Source organism: Carex rostrata, chromosome 28 (genome assembly GCF_964058835.1).
Source record: "Carex rostrata chromosome 28, lpCarRost1.2, whole genome shotgun sequence".
NCBI classification, from domain to species: domain Eukaryota; kingdom Viridiplantae; phylum Streptophyta; class Magnoliopsida; order Poales; family Cyperaceae; genus Carex; species Carex rostrata.
In genome coordinates, this window is record NC_135945.1 from 6168513 (window position 1) to 6182705 (window position 14193).

Sequence of the window (14193 nt, forward strand, 5' to 3'; positions counted from 1 at the left end):
GCTAAGTCTATACTTTCTTTTTTTCTATCATGCAAATAAGAAGAATTTTTTTTTTTTACAAAGTAACATTATTTAATAGTTCATATTTCATAGTATTATAGATTATAATAGACGAAGAGCAATTGATTTTACAAGTGAAATGAATTTAGTTTACTTATTTGAACATTTTAAATATTATAATAATCAAAATCAACTTTCAATGAAACGAACTGCAATAATTTTACAAGTGACTACTAGACAAAGAGTAAGCAAAAGAAATAATTAATATTTGATTATTTTCCGATTCTAAAATGAGAGACTAAATCACAAATAGGAATAGAAACACATAGTTGGATTTAGCATACTTATTATAGCAGACTATGTAGCATTAGAAATAGGAACAAAAGCACAAAAAGCCATGTAAATTGTAGAAAAAAAAAACCATGTACCATAGCGGCAGCTATAGCGCATAGCGCGTAGCGGTAATAGCGGTCAGCTAGTACAGCTATAGCGGTCGTAACTGAATTAGCGCACATTTATCTCATATCTTAGCATTTATGATTTGAAAAAGCTGCACCGCGGCTACAACTAGCTATTTAGAACACTGTTTTAAATAGGTTATTCTTTTTTCTTCATTCTTGAATTAGTGATCTTTTTTCTTTTTAATTAAAAAAAATTGTAACAATTTGACCTTTGGAAATTGATTAGAAATTATTTTTATAATATAATTTATTATGTACAAATTTAATTTTCTAGATAATCATGTAAAGTGAAAAAAAAAAAAAAATACTACTGTACAATTCATTTTAGTATTTTGTACATATATACAAAGGCAAAAGCATTTGGCAACAAGCATATTAAGACATACATATATATATACACTACATATACATCCACTAGATAGCTACCAATGAAAAATGGAGGTTACATACTATGCTTGGTCCCACAAGGATTTATGTGAATTAGGCAGCATATGCATCATGTCAGAAGAATATGTAAAGGTCCAACAAAGAGATCAGGCTCATGACAAGTTGACAACTACAGCCTATATAGTCCCCTAAAAGGCTTTGATGATTAGATTACATGACAAAGCATTCTCTCTGCTTCTCTCACATACACTTCAACTGCACTCCTTGCTTCAGTAATACCAACACCAGACTGGCACTGCGCACTGGTACTGGTACATACAGTCCCATGATTTTTCAGAATTAGATTTAATTTGAGATACACTATTTTTTATTTGATTGATGGACATCAGATATTTTGGTTTTATTTATTTGTTTATTAGTAGAGGTCTAGAGGAGAGGAGGGGAGCCAACCCTTACCAAATCTAACCGGATCCAATTAATTGCTCCAGAGCTATAAATTTTATCCCTTTCTCTTCTTTAGACCTAGGGGTGTTCAAACGGTTTGGTTTGTTGGGTTTTCAACTGAATAGAAATTTTTTGGTTTAAATGGTTTGTTTTTTCGGTTTAAATGGATCGGTTCGGTTGAATTTTTGAATTATTTTGGTTTAAATGGTTCGGTTCGGTTTAGACTTTTTAAAACCGACTAAACCGAACCGACCGAATTATATTGGTTCAAGACTTCAAGTATGGTTTATATTTTGTTTGGTTCAATCATTACTTCATTTCTTTCATTTTAGTTTAAATATTTTAGTACATCTACATATTTTGTATGGAATTGAACAACTTATGCATGAACATGTTTAATCTTCATTAATAATGGCACCAATATGATTACTTAGATTTGAACCGAACAAACCAAAATTTACTTAGATTTGTTCGGTCAGTTTTTAATCGGTTTATAAGTTTAATCGGTTCAATTCGGTTCTATTTTTGAAAACAAAAAAAAATAGTTTGTTTTTTTTAATTCAGTTTCAACCGAACCGACCGTTTGAACACCCCTATTTAGACCTCTAAGTCCTCAACCAAATATAAAAAAATTAAACCGACTTAAATCAGAATAATCAACTTAAACCTTATTAATTTTAGTTCTCAATGAAAATTCAAACATCACCTATGTATAGTGCTGAAGCACTGCTTTTAAAAGTCAAAAGCAAATGTCTCAAGGTGGACCCTCCAAATAGTATATTGGTTAATATATATAGATGTTTGATTAAGATATATATATTAAATTATTAATATCTATAGATGTTTGATTGTAGACGTAACTATCATGGTTCCAGGAGGATTAGATAAAGAAATCTTTTGAAGAAAATTGTTGAGTTTCAAAGTTGGTTGTTGGATCAGAAAAACACTGCCAATTTTAATGGTCCAGACGCAAATATAATCCTCTCTATAATAGACAACGCTTGACTTATCTCACTTACATTTACATGACAATAATTTTATAATTTAAAAATAATTCGATAAGGTTTAAAATTTATAATTTAAATATAATCATCAATTGATATTTTAAAATAGTTCGTTGATATTTTTGTAAAAAGTATATGAAAATATTTTATTTTATTAAAACAAAAATTTTTAAAAATTGTGAATATTATCAATAATTGTAGATAAATTTAGATATATTTTCAAAAAAATAATATGCTATAATACAAATATTATTTGTTTTCTTTTTCTTTTTAGTAATGGTTGAAGATCAAACCATCCAACTAATTAATATTCACAAATGATTGTTTCTTTCTAATTTAAAACCTGTCACCTTTCACACAGAGAGCATTATCTTTGCTACTAGACTGAAAACTGATTCTCAAATTTTGTTCTTATTTCCAAATATATTTATTGGGTGTTTCTCCTTTCTATTCTTTTGTGTGTGAAAGGAGTATAAGCAAATTGATTCAAATCACAGGTCCTAGTTAGTGGTGACAATCAAATAAAGCACTAAAGAAGATGCTAATCATTGACGTACGGCCTATAAATTTTTTATTAAACTGGATGAAGAATAGCACGAATCTCAATGCAATAGCAACCATCCAATATGTGCTGGCGCTTTCCAGGATCCAATCTAGATTCAATTTATTGGTTCAGGTTAGAACCAGTTAGACCCAACATAACAATTTTCTAGATTCTATCTTAAAAAAGTAAAAACTTAACAAAAAGTTATTTACTTTTATAATTAATCTTCTTATTTCATTTCAACTGAACGAACAAAAATTTAGTTCGGTTTGATTTTAATTTAATCGATAAATTTATTTCGTTCAGTTTCATTGTTGTAATTTTTAAAGCCGAATAAAAATTTAATTTATCGATTTTATTTTAATTTTAACTGAAGTATCAGGTGAACGAATTGCCTACAGGCTTTAATAAATTTAAAAAAAAAAAAATCAGGTGAATGACATGGTAGACTGGGTCTACAGATTCCATCTAGCGGTCAATTGTAACCGTACAAAAAAAAGAAAACAATCTTCACTGATTGAGACCCACCACCTGTCCAGTCTTTACTTCCAAGGTAGATACAAATAAAAAGAGAAGAGGATCTCATCTATTTATTAATGCCCCAACTTGTGACGAATTCGTATCCTCTGAGATATCTCAAACTTTGCGTGACTTTATGGAAAATTCCAACCGTTTAAATACGTTCTACACGAATCTCAAAGCACACATAATACCGACCCCCTACATCACCCCCGAATAGGCACCGGATACGTCGGTCACGCAAAAGTTGAAATATCTCAGAGGATACGCACTCAATTTGTGACACCACTACACACACAGAGTCACCAGTCCAAGCTCCTAGTCAAGTGGATCATATGTGATCCAAAGTTCAATAAATTTGTGTACATTTTCATGTTTCCAAATGTTATTATGATCAATTCTGGAATTTGTACAATGTGTGTTGGCGAACTCTAAATTGAGCGATTGAAATTCGGTATCTGTTTAGATATAATGGGTTTGTTTTGAGATTTGTGTCAGATTAAAACTGACAACTCAGATCTCATTCTATCCAGTTATGTATTGCACTAGATCTGAATTCGTAAAATACGAGATTGAGATAAATTTGGTCTTTGATAAAAGTAGTGTGATAGTGTAGAAAATTTTAGTGACAAATTAATTTTTATGTTTTTATGTGAGCTCAAAATAATTTCAATAAGTAAGAGTATTTCATCTTTATACGGTCATTCATGAGTACGTATCATGTTAATTATATTTGTGTAGAACTTATTTGTAGTTCAAATTTAACATAATTAAAGTTAACACTTGTGATGAGGTGGCATGCATCATTAATCAATATCTGTAGAGATTAGAATCGTTTCAACAATAATTAGCAAGACTTGAATACAATTATAAAATAAATATTTACACTAAACACATGATGTACCACATACATATAATTTGAAGAATCATTCTGGATATATTTACAAGTAAATAATTATACGAATCTAGGCTAGGATCAAATTTTTGTAATCAAGTATAAATTAATTAATTAAATTTTTATTAGATTACAGATATCTATGAGATTGGTGACCAGTAGATTACATAGTAATAAAATAATCTCATCCTAATAAATTTATATGCATGGTCCAGATCACAAAAGATCATATCATTGAAAGAATCATGCCACCTGGACAAGAGTAGTGGGCCCCACGGCCCATCTCTCTCCTGTAGTCGTAGAAAATTGGATAGAATAACAATCATTAAAACCAACCAAATAAATTTTATTAATTACCCATCCTAATCTCTTGGTTTATCCACATAATTGCAAATTAATATCCTCCTCTCCTTGAAGAAACCTCTCCAATTGTTTTCTATGTATTTATTGCTGTATAGTTCAATTCAGTGCGTCACTGAAACTTGTAATTTAAGCGTAGAGAATAGAGATATACCTAATAGATATTTAGTATGGAGTGAGTCTATGGTTCTATTCATAACACGATTTGATTCGTAATACAGATTAATTTTTTGTTTTTATAATTATAACGGTCAATTTGAACCGTTCAACATGGTTTTCATATAAATATGTACTTGCAAACCGAATTTTATATTTTTGACTATTTATTGTTTTACTATCTTTTAAGATAGATAGAAAATCATTGTTTCTGGATGGTCTAAAATTTTTCGGATTAAGTGATTTTCTACCTATCTTAAAAAAATAGTAAAAGAATTCAAAAAAATATAAAATTAGGTCAGCAAGTACATATTTTATATGGAAATCATGTTGAATGATTTAGATGGACCGTTAGAATTTAAAATAAAATAAAATATTAATCTGTATTACGAACCAACCCGTGATATGTATAATACCATAGACTCATTCTTTAGTATGTGCCACCTCAACTTTCATTAAATTTTGGATGAAAAAAAGTTAACGGAGTTATTAAGCATAACTAAGCGTAAACCTACTAGATATAAAGAGATTACGAAATTTAGTGATGAAATTTAACCTAAAATATATTTCTAAAAAAAAACGTTAACCTAAAATATGTTTGATGTGTAGGTCTGATCATATTTGATGGGTGTCAAAGCAAATTCGGTCTGATGTTCGATCTAGATCATTCGATCCACACATCGAGTTATGCGGAAAATCAAAATCAAAAATTGTTTTTAATTCAAATTGGGTGCACGGATCTCTATGCGGATTGAACGGTTCATATTGAATTCGGTCTAATGTCTGATTTAGATGGTTCGATTTGCATCGAGTCTGTGCATAAATTAAGCTTATAAATTGCTCGTGAATGTAAATCTAGCACACAAATCTCAACACGAATCGAACGATCCAGACCAAATTTGGTCTGATACCTGGTCTGAACTATTTTATTCATATCAAGATTTGATCAATGTAAAACCGACATCACTGGTGTCTTGATCAATGGAATATAAAGGCTAGACCTCTAGGTTTCTTCTTTTAAAAAAAAAAGATTTGCACGGTGAATTAAAAATATAAATTGTTGATAAATCCAAACCGAGCGTGCGTATGTCGACGCGGATCGAATGATCCAAATTGAGCATTATTATTGAGTCCGGCTAGTATGATATGAGTATCATGTGACACTAATTTTCAAAACATATTGGATAGACTTTAAACAACAAATCTAAACTGCTCAAACTGATCTACTTCATGAGTGATTCGTCTACATACACAATTTATAAATTTTTGAATTATTTTAGTATCAAATTAAACGGTCAAAATTGGAAAAAAAAATAATGCATTAAAATTAAATTAAAAAAAAAATCTCACATTTGATCACTTGATTTGATACTAAAATAATTAAAAGATTTATAAATTTTATATGCAAACACATCACTTATCAAGTAGATCAGTTTGAACAGTTTGAATTATTAATTTAAAATTTATTTGATAGATTTTGAAGTTAATATCATTTAAGTTAAAATGACACTGATATCATACTAGTTGAACTTCTTATAATCTATGAACCAATTGCTCTTCATCATAAAGGTTATAAACTTCTTATAATAATTCGGGTCTAATAAAACTAATTATTAAATAGAAAGGTTATAAACTTGAAACTCTTATTAAGCAAGGTTTAATGTGTAATAAAAGAATATTTGATATATATATATCTTATCATATCATACAGTTGATATTATTATTTTTGTGTGTAAAGGGCCGTAGGCTTGATACAGTTGATATTCGCCGTTGATTTGTGGCGTGTAATGTGGTCTTCATCATTGCATCTCATTTATTAAGTTCTTCTTTTTTGATAGCGATAACTTTTGAATTGTGTGAATGTAATTATAGTATTTTGTAAAGCGATGGCATGGTTGTGAAAGCGACATTATTTTGTCTTCATAAACCCTTTTGTGCACGGAGAGAAATTAAAAAAATGAAAACAAAAATGAAAAGAAAAAAGAATCTAATTATCTAAACCAATCAAATAGGCTGAGTCATGGATGACTCATGGCCTTGTTTGGCTGCTTCCAAAGAATAAGAGGAGATAGAGAGAGAGAGAGAGAGAGAGAGAGAGAGAGAGAGTCATTTAATAATTTTATTTATTCTGAGTTTTCCAAATCCTATTCGCTGTTCAAAACTTGAAATTATAATTTTTTCACAGTAAAAGCATGTTACTTATCTCTCCTTTTGTCCAGGGGCTGATTCAGTGTATACCAGATAAGTGACTGTTCATCTAAATTTTATTCGAATTTAATTAATTCTTTTTAGAAATTAATTTTGCCTCTCTTGTTGTTTTTGTTGTTTATAACATTTCGTAAATACTATTTTATTGTATTGTTATGTAAGACAGTAAGAGACTATTTTGTTATTTTTTAGGAAGCATCTAGCTATCCTCCGTAACAATCTCTCATTTTATTCTATAGTCATTAACTATTTGAATAACTACTAACTAGGGTGACCATCTAATATTTGAAAATTTTACAACTGATGCGCGCAAGTATTCATATATAATGCATTAAGTATTCATATATAACACATGAAGTATTCATATATAAGATATCAAGTATTTAAAAAAAAAATGGACACGTTTTCAGAGGTGGTTTTTTTTTCTCCGTTCAATCTAATCAATATTTCTGATGATCGGTGAGTAATTTTGCAAATCTAAAATCACGAATGTTTTCAACATAATTTTATCTTTCAAATGAGATCCATGATAACAATTTTTGTTCAACTGAACCAGTTCATTTTTATTGTAAGCCGTATATCGATAAATTTTTATTGTAAAGATCAAGGATCGCCGAGTCAATTACGAGTTCAACTGAACCAGTTCATTTTTATTCTAAGCCGTATATCGATAAATTTTTTGAGGAGGGATCAAGTTACAACAATTTTTGAGTTACAACAAGTTACAACAAGCATTATTTACATTTTTAAAGTCCAAATCGTCGATCCAAACCATTAGATGTGATCTCTACAATAAAATGTGCTTGGAGACCAAATTTTACATTTTTTAGAATTTTTTTACTATTTATTAAGATGGGTACAAAATTCAATGGTATGCATTTGACTAGTTTTTATACCCATCTTAATAAATAGTAAAAAAATTCGAAAAAATGTAAAATTTGGTCTCCAAGCACATTTTATTGTAGAGATCACATCTAACGGTTTGGATCGACGATTTGAACTTTAAAAATGTAAATAATGCTTGTTGTAACTCAAAAATTGTTGTAACTTGATCCCTCCTCATTTTTTGCCTGATTTGATATTTTGAGTCGCGCATAGATTATAGACTGAAAAAAATGTAGATTTTTTTTTATTTCCACAACGAGTTTCATCCTCTTATCTCTTATGATGTACACAAAAATAGATAGCAAAAGAGTTTAAAAATATATAGTTTTGTCTTCTTCTTTAAACAAGCTCGTTTGTACCATAACAAGTTCAAATTAAACTTTTTTCTAAATCTCTTTAATTAAAATGACAGCACAAGGTTGAAAATTATAAGCACCAAATTGATGATTGAAAGATACATATAGAGAACTATATATATATATCCACAATTTGGTCTTTAGCTGACTATAATTTAATATGATTTAAATCATCCGTACGACAATTAGAACCTAACTAATGATAGGGACTGGTTAATTAATTTGTAGCTTACCAAGATTTATTGTGGTTAATTTAGAGCATTTATTTAGTTGAGCATCCACCTTTTTTTTTAATCTCTGTCTCCTCTCTCTCAGTTTTTTTTTTTTTCATCTTTTTTCATAAATTCATTTTAGTGAACATGTACATAACAAAATTCCAACATAGCTTTGCTCAAAAGAACATAATATAATATCAAAATTAGAGCATGAAATTGAAATCCCAACTAGATTGCATTTATTTTGAGTTATGAAATCCATAATTTGGTCCAATTGAGATAAGGTGTGTTGTATTAGTGGGCCCCATTGGTGCCCCAATTTTGGAACAGCGCTGTAACAAAGAGCTCACCAATTGGGGGGCCTCACTAGAGCTCACCATTGCTTGCCACACGTGGCATTTTTTTTTTTTTTTTTTGGCCAAAATTTTTAGTTGTAGAAATCAAGGTATTATGGTGCCGTACTGGAAAGGCTAAAAAAAAAAAGAGAAATTTAGATATATACCGATCATAACTTCTTCAATTAGATATTTCTCCATCAAAACTTCAAAATTAATTATTTTCCCATCTAAATATAATTATATTATAAATATACCCATTAGTCAATTAAATCAATTAAAAACACTAATTAATAGAAATAGATAAATAAAAGGACAATTATACCCTTAGATTAAAAACACTGATCATGTATGTTTGATCTTATATGGTCTTTATGCTTGACCTGTATTGAATTTGCAATATAAAATGATTGGTTCTCTATCGAATTTGCAACAAATTTGTTATATTATATTTTGTTTTTAGTATCATTACTTTTTTCTTGTGTCCTTGGTGTTGAGAAGCATTCGAGCACCTGCAAAGATACTGACAAATTACATGGTCCTCAAGGTTACTGGTGTTCCAAATATTTCAGAAAACACAAAATGCTGAAATGAATCTAACTGAGAAATTACAATGTCAGAGACGGTCAGCATGCACCGGTAAAGGTTTTGTTTACTGTGCAATTGAAGGTGCTGGTTCTTTTCTCCCATACGTTCTGTTTTGTTAACTACACATATTCATGCACTTCAAGTGTTCGTAGAAATGTCTAGCTGAAGAAATTAGTCAATTTTCGTGCTTTCCTTCTATTGAATCTCTCCCAGATAAAGTTGTCCCCACAAGCCAAGGATGACATCCAGTGGCGGTGGAGCAAGACAGGCAGTTCAAGGTGAAATCGGCATACACTGCTATAAATGATGGACCAAAAATTAACATCCACTGTCAACAGAATATGTGCACTCAATACCCCGCCACGAATGAAGGTGTTTGGCTGGTTATTGTTATTAAATATAATATTAGCAATCGATAACTTAGCAAAAGGGGTTCATACTTGCCCAATAGATGTATCATGTGCAAAATGGATTTTGAAGCGGTTACCCGTTTTACAAATCAAGTCCTTTCAGAGCAAAACATTTATGTGCAAGTGATTAAGTATACAAGCTACCACAAAGGCAATAGTGCATAATGTTTACGGTACAAAGGAAAGAGCGATATTGCTAACGTCCCAATTCTTCGTTTGGAGGGAGAGATATGGTGAATTTTCTGAGAAGAATCAAAGGTTATGAGGCAACTGGTAGACGAAGTTCTATGCCAGATACAAACTGAAGAAGCTACGTATACAGGCTACAGCAAGCGCAAGGATGGCCACTCCTTAGAATTTTGTTTCTGTTTTTATCGTTTTTCTCATATTTTCTTTGTGTCTTTTCTTATTAACATTGTTTGGCTGAACTGTTTCTTCGTTACTGAACCTCTGTAACCCTTGATCCATCAATAAGATGTTTTTAATTAAGGGTATAATTGTCCTTTTATTTCTCTATTACTATTAATTAGTGTTTTTAATTGATTTAATTGAATAATGGGTATATTTATAATATAATCATTTTATATGGGGAAATAACTAATTTTGAAGTTTTGATGGGGAAATATCTAATTGAAGAAGTTATGATGGGTATATATCTAAATTTCTCAAAAATAAATTATGGCGAATAGTTTAGTTATAACAAAAAACTATTCTACATTATTTAAAAAATTATATTTTATATTTTATTAATTATTAATATTATCTAAAATTTTATAGAGTAATAAATAATACAAAGTTGATTATGAAATTATAATATTATATCGAATAATTACAAAGTTTAAATTGTTATTCAAAATATTTCTAATAATATTATAAAATATATATCTTTTTATATTTTTTCTATTAAAAAAATCTAAGCATCATGGAATAAACTATCTATCTTTTTCTATTTAAAAAAAAAACAATATGAAACTTGAAAAAAATTATTTTTAAAATTAATTTTCAGTTGGGCCTTTATATAAAATCCTATGTAGCATAGCGTGTGCTATAACGCGTAGCATGTAGCATGCATAGATAGCGGACCGCTGTTATTGCTATAGCGATCGTAACTGAAATAATGCACTTTTATTTCATAACTTAGTGTTCAAGGTCCAAAAACGCTATAGCACCGCTATTGCGTTGCTATAGTACGCTATTTAGAATATTGGTAGAAACATATTAAATATTTTGTTACACGTAATTTTCTTCAATGTCGTAGGAAAAACCGAATTATTTAGACATTAAAAAAAAACCGAATCATAATTTAAAAGAACCGAAACAATACTTTATATGTTGGTGCATGATTTTTTTTACACTAATACTAAAGAAATCGAATCAATGCATTTATTCGGTTCCTTTAAATTTAAGAATTCCTACAACTCTTTAGAAATATTTCCATAAGATTGATTGTTTTGCCATCTATCTCCATTTCAACAAAATATTTAATATATTTCTAATAATTTAATTTATTTGCTTTTCTTGGGTGAAAAGATGAATTACATAGAAGAGTAGAAAGTACTTAAAAAACAAAAAAAATCAAAGCAACTCCATTATAGAACTTAGAACCAAAATTGGGCAAATATTATAACTTATCATGATAGGATTAAGCTACCAACTGAAACTCCATATTGTTCTTTAGCATTATCCCTACTTAGATTAGATGTGCTTCATTTTTGTTTGCATCCATTTGTTTCTTGCTAGTTTGGTTTCATGATATCTACAAATTGCTAAAAATATTATCCAGTTAAGGGGCTATAATAAATTATTAAATATGATGATTGTTATTATATAACCTTAAAAACTGAAATTAAACTCGAAATCTATTTCTATGAAAGATGGTAATCTAATTAATTTGATTAAACTTGATAACTATGTTATTTTTAATTTCTATAGAACAACTATAAATTTAATTTCCTTAAAAGTTAGCATACAAGTCAAAATTCTATTGCCAATGTATCCTAACCATAATTTATAGCCCTTGTAGCAAAAGAAAAAGCTCGGTACCATAAATGAGTGCATTGTATATTATTGGAGCCTATAATAAGACCCTATTTGACTTTCAATTTTAAGTTTCAGAATGAAATAACATTATAATTGTCAAGTATTTAAAAAATATATTATTAGCATGGTAAGGGTCTCATAAAATGGAAATGGAATTGTATAACATTTGGCTGATGCAATTGCTATGGGATCTATGGAAACTTTTGAATGTTGCAATTGGTAAAATGCCATTCATCTCATAAAAAACCCATTTATTTTTATAATTTTCTAACAATTATATTCCAGCTTAAAAATCCTACTGGACTAAATTTATTTCCAAAAATTTTGTTTGAACATTTTAAAACATATTCTATGTTTTCAGCATTAAGTCATCAATGATTAATGTTAGTTTACAACTATGTATTAGTTTAACAATGCTGAATATTATTTCAACAATACTTCACATCAGTTTAAACTTTACACAATGCTGCATGCATACCAGTTAGCAAATTTGCATACTGATGTTCTAATATTACATACTGCTTTAACAAAATTGTGTTAATTGCAAGAGGGTACAATTTTAGCAAATGACTTTGGCAGTGAGGCTCTATACAATTTTTTTGTTTTTTTATCTGAATGGTGTTGCAGCTAATATCAATTTCGTGCAATACCAGTGTAGATTCTTTCTGACAAGAGTTGCTATCGTCATAACAGTTGCCACATTGAAATCGATGGTAGGATCATATCCGAGTTCTTCAAAAGCCACCAGGGGCAACTTGGTCAATTGCCTCAGCCACTGACAAACCAACCCAACTCTGTACCAGTTGAATTCACATCCTCTCCATTACCTGAAAAGGGAATCTTTTACAATTAGTGGATCCGGACCGTTCTTTTTAACTTGGCACGAATCTCAAAGCCCAATAATACTACCTCTTGCGCTAGCCCGAATCCCAAACTAGTTGAGATTTAATCTCAAACCGTAAAGTGAGGGGAATTGTCTACGGTACGTGGGAGAAGCTGGATCCGTACCAGCCACCAGGTATGGTACATGTACCAGTACTGGTACCAATAACATAAGGTCATTGCAATGAACGGAAAGGCAGCCTCTACTCTATCCATCTATTCAGAATCAACTCAATTGCACCCTCAACTTAAATCTGTTCCAAAATTCTGATTCTAGTACAGGCCCGTGATATTTGAATCCTGATCTCAATCAGTCTCCATTCCTACTCTCAGTATTTTGCAACTCTATCCATTCATTTTGATATGAACCATTTTTTAAATTTACTCGTTAGGTATTTTGAAAAAAAAAACAATCTTATTGGTAATCTGCACTAGAATTTAATATTGCAATGATGCAAAGAGAAGTACATACAACAATAAAAATGTTATGTACTTCAAATAAATACAGAGTTAATTTCTCCATTCTTCAATTCCCTTAAATAAGCCAAGTTTCACTTAAAAGCTCAAACTGCCCCAAAAGCCCTTATTACTTCTGCAAATGATTAAATTAAGTTAGTTGGCAAACTGTACTATCATGCATAGCGCTGATTGGTTCGTACTACGGATCAGTTATTTCCCTGTAAAAATCTGCTCCTCCCACAGAGCCCAAAGCCCAAAGCCCAAAGCCCAAAGCCCATAGCCCATAGCCCATAGAAATAGAAATTGAATCCAATCTGCTCCTCCCACATAAACTCATTTGGTTGCATCGTCTTTTGACTTAAGGTCAAAACCATTCGTTGTGCTTTTATATGATAATCAATTATTATGAGACATGTCAAAGCTCTTTTTTATACTTGTACCGGCTTTTAATTTAATTTAATTTAATTTAATAAATGTTATTGGCTTATGGTAAAATCGGCCCCTACCATGTATATTTTCTGGCTTCGTTGCTGCATGTTCGTCAAACCAATCTTCTAGGTTGAATTTTGTTAACTAAAGGGTTATCAATGCATAATGCAGATCCAGTTGAAGGTAGTTTGGGAAATTAGAAGGTAAAAATTGAGTTGCCTTTGATCATTAGCGAAAGCTTTCCGTAATAAGTTTTTACAAAAAGTTGATATAATTCCTTCATGGCTTCTTATTTTTATTTTCTACTCTCCATTAGTTGTCCTATTCCTTTTATTACGAATATCCGAATATGCAATGAGTACAGTATCTTGCATAGATATATAGATGTACTATTTAGAGGGCTGAGGAACTTGTTGCTTGTTAATCAGGAAATCTTACCTATGCATTGTTTACTGTTAGCACTCAGAACCAGCACCTCATAGATGCAAGGCTAAATAACTTGAGGAGTCTGAAGTTTCAAAAGAGGAGGTAGCACTTATGATTAGAAAAGCCCCAATGTTGTTGGGGGTACCAACGAAGGTGGTAGGCCGTAATATGGAGTTCTTGATGAAAGAAG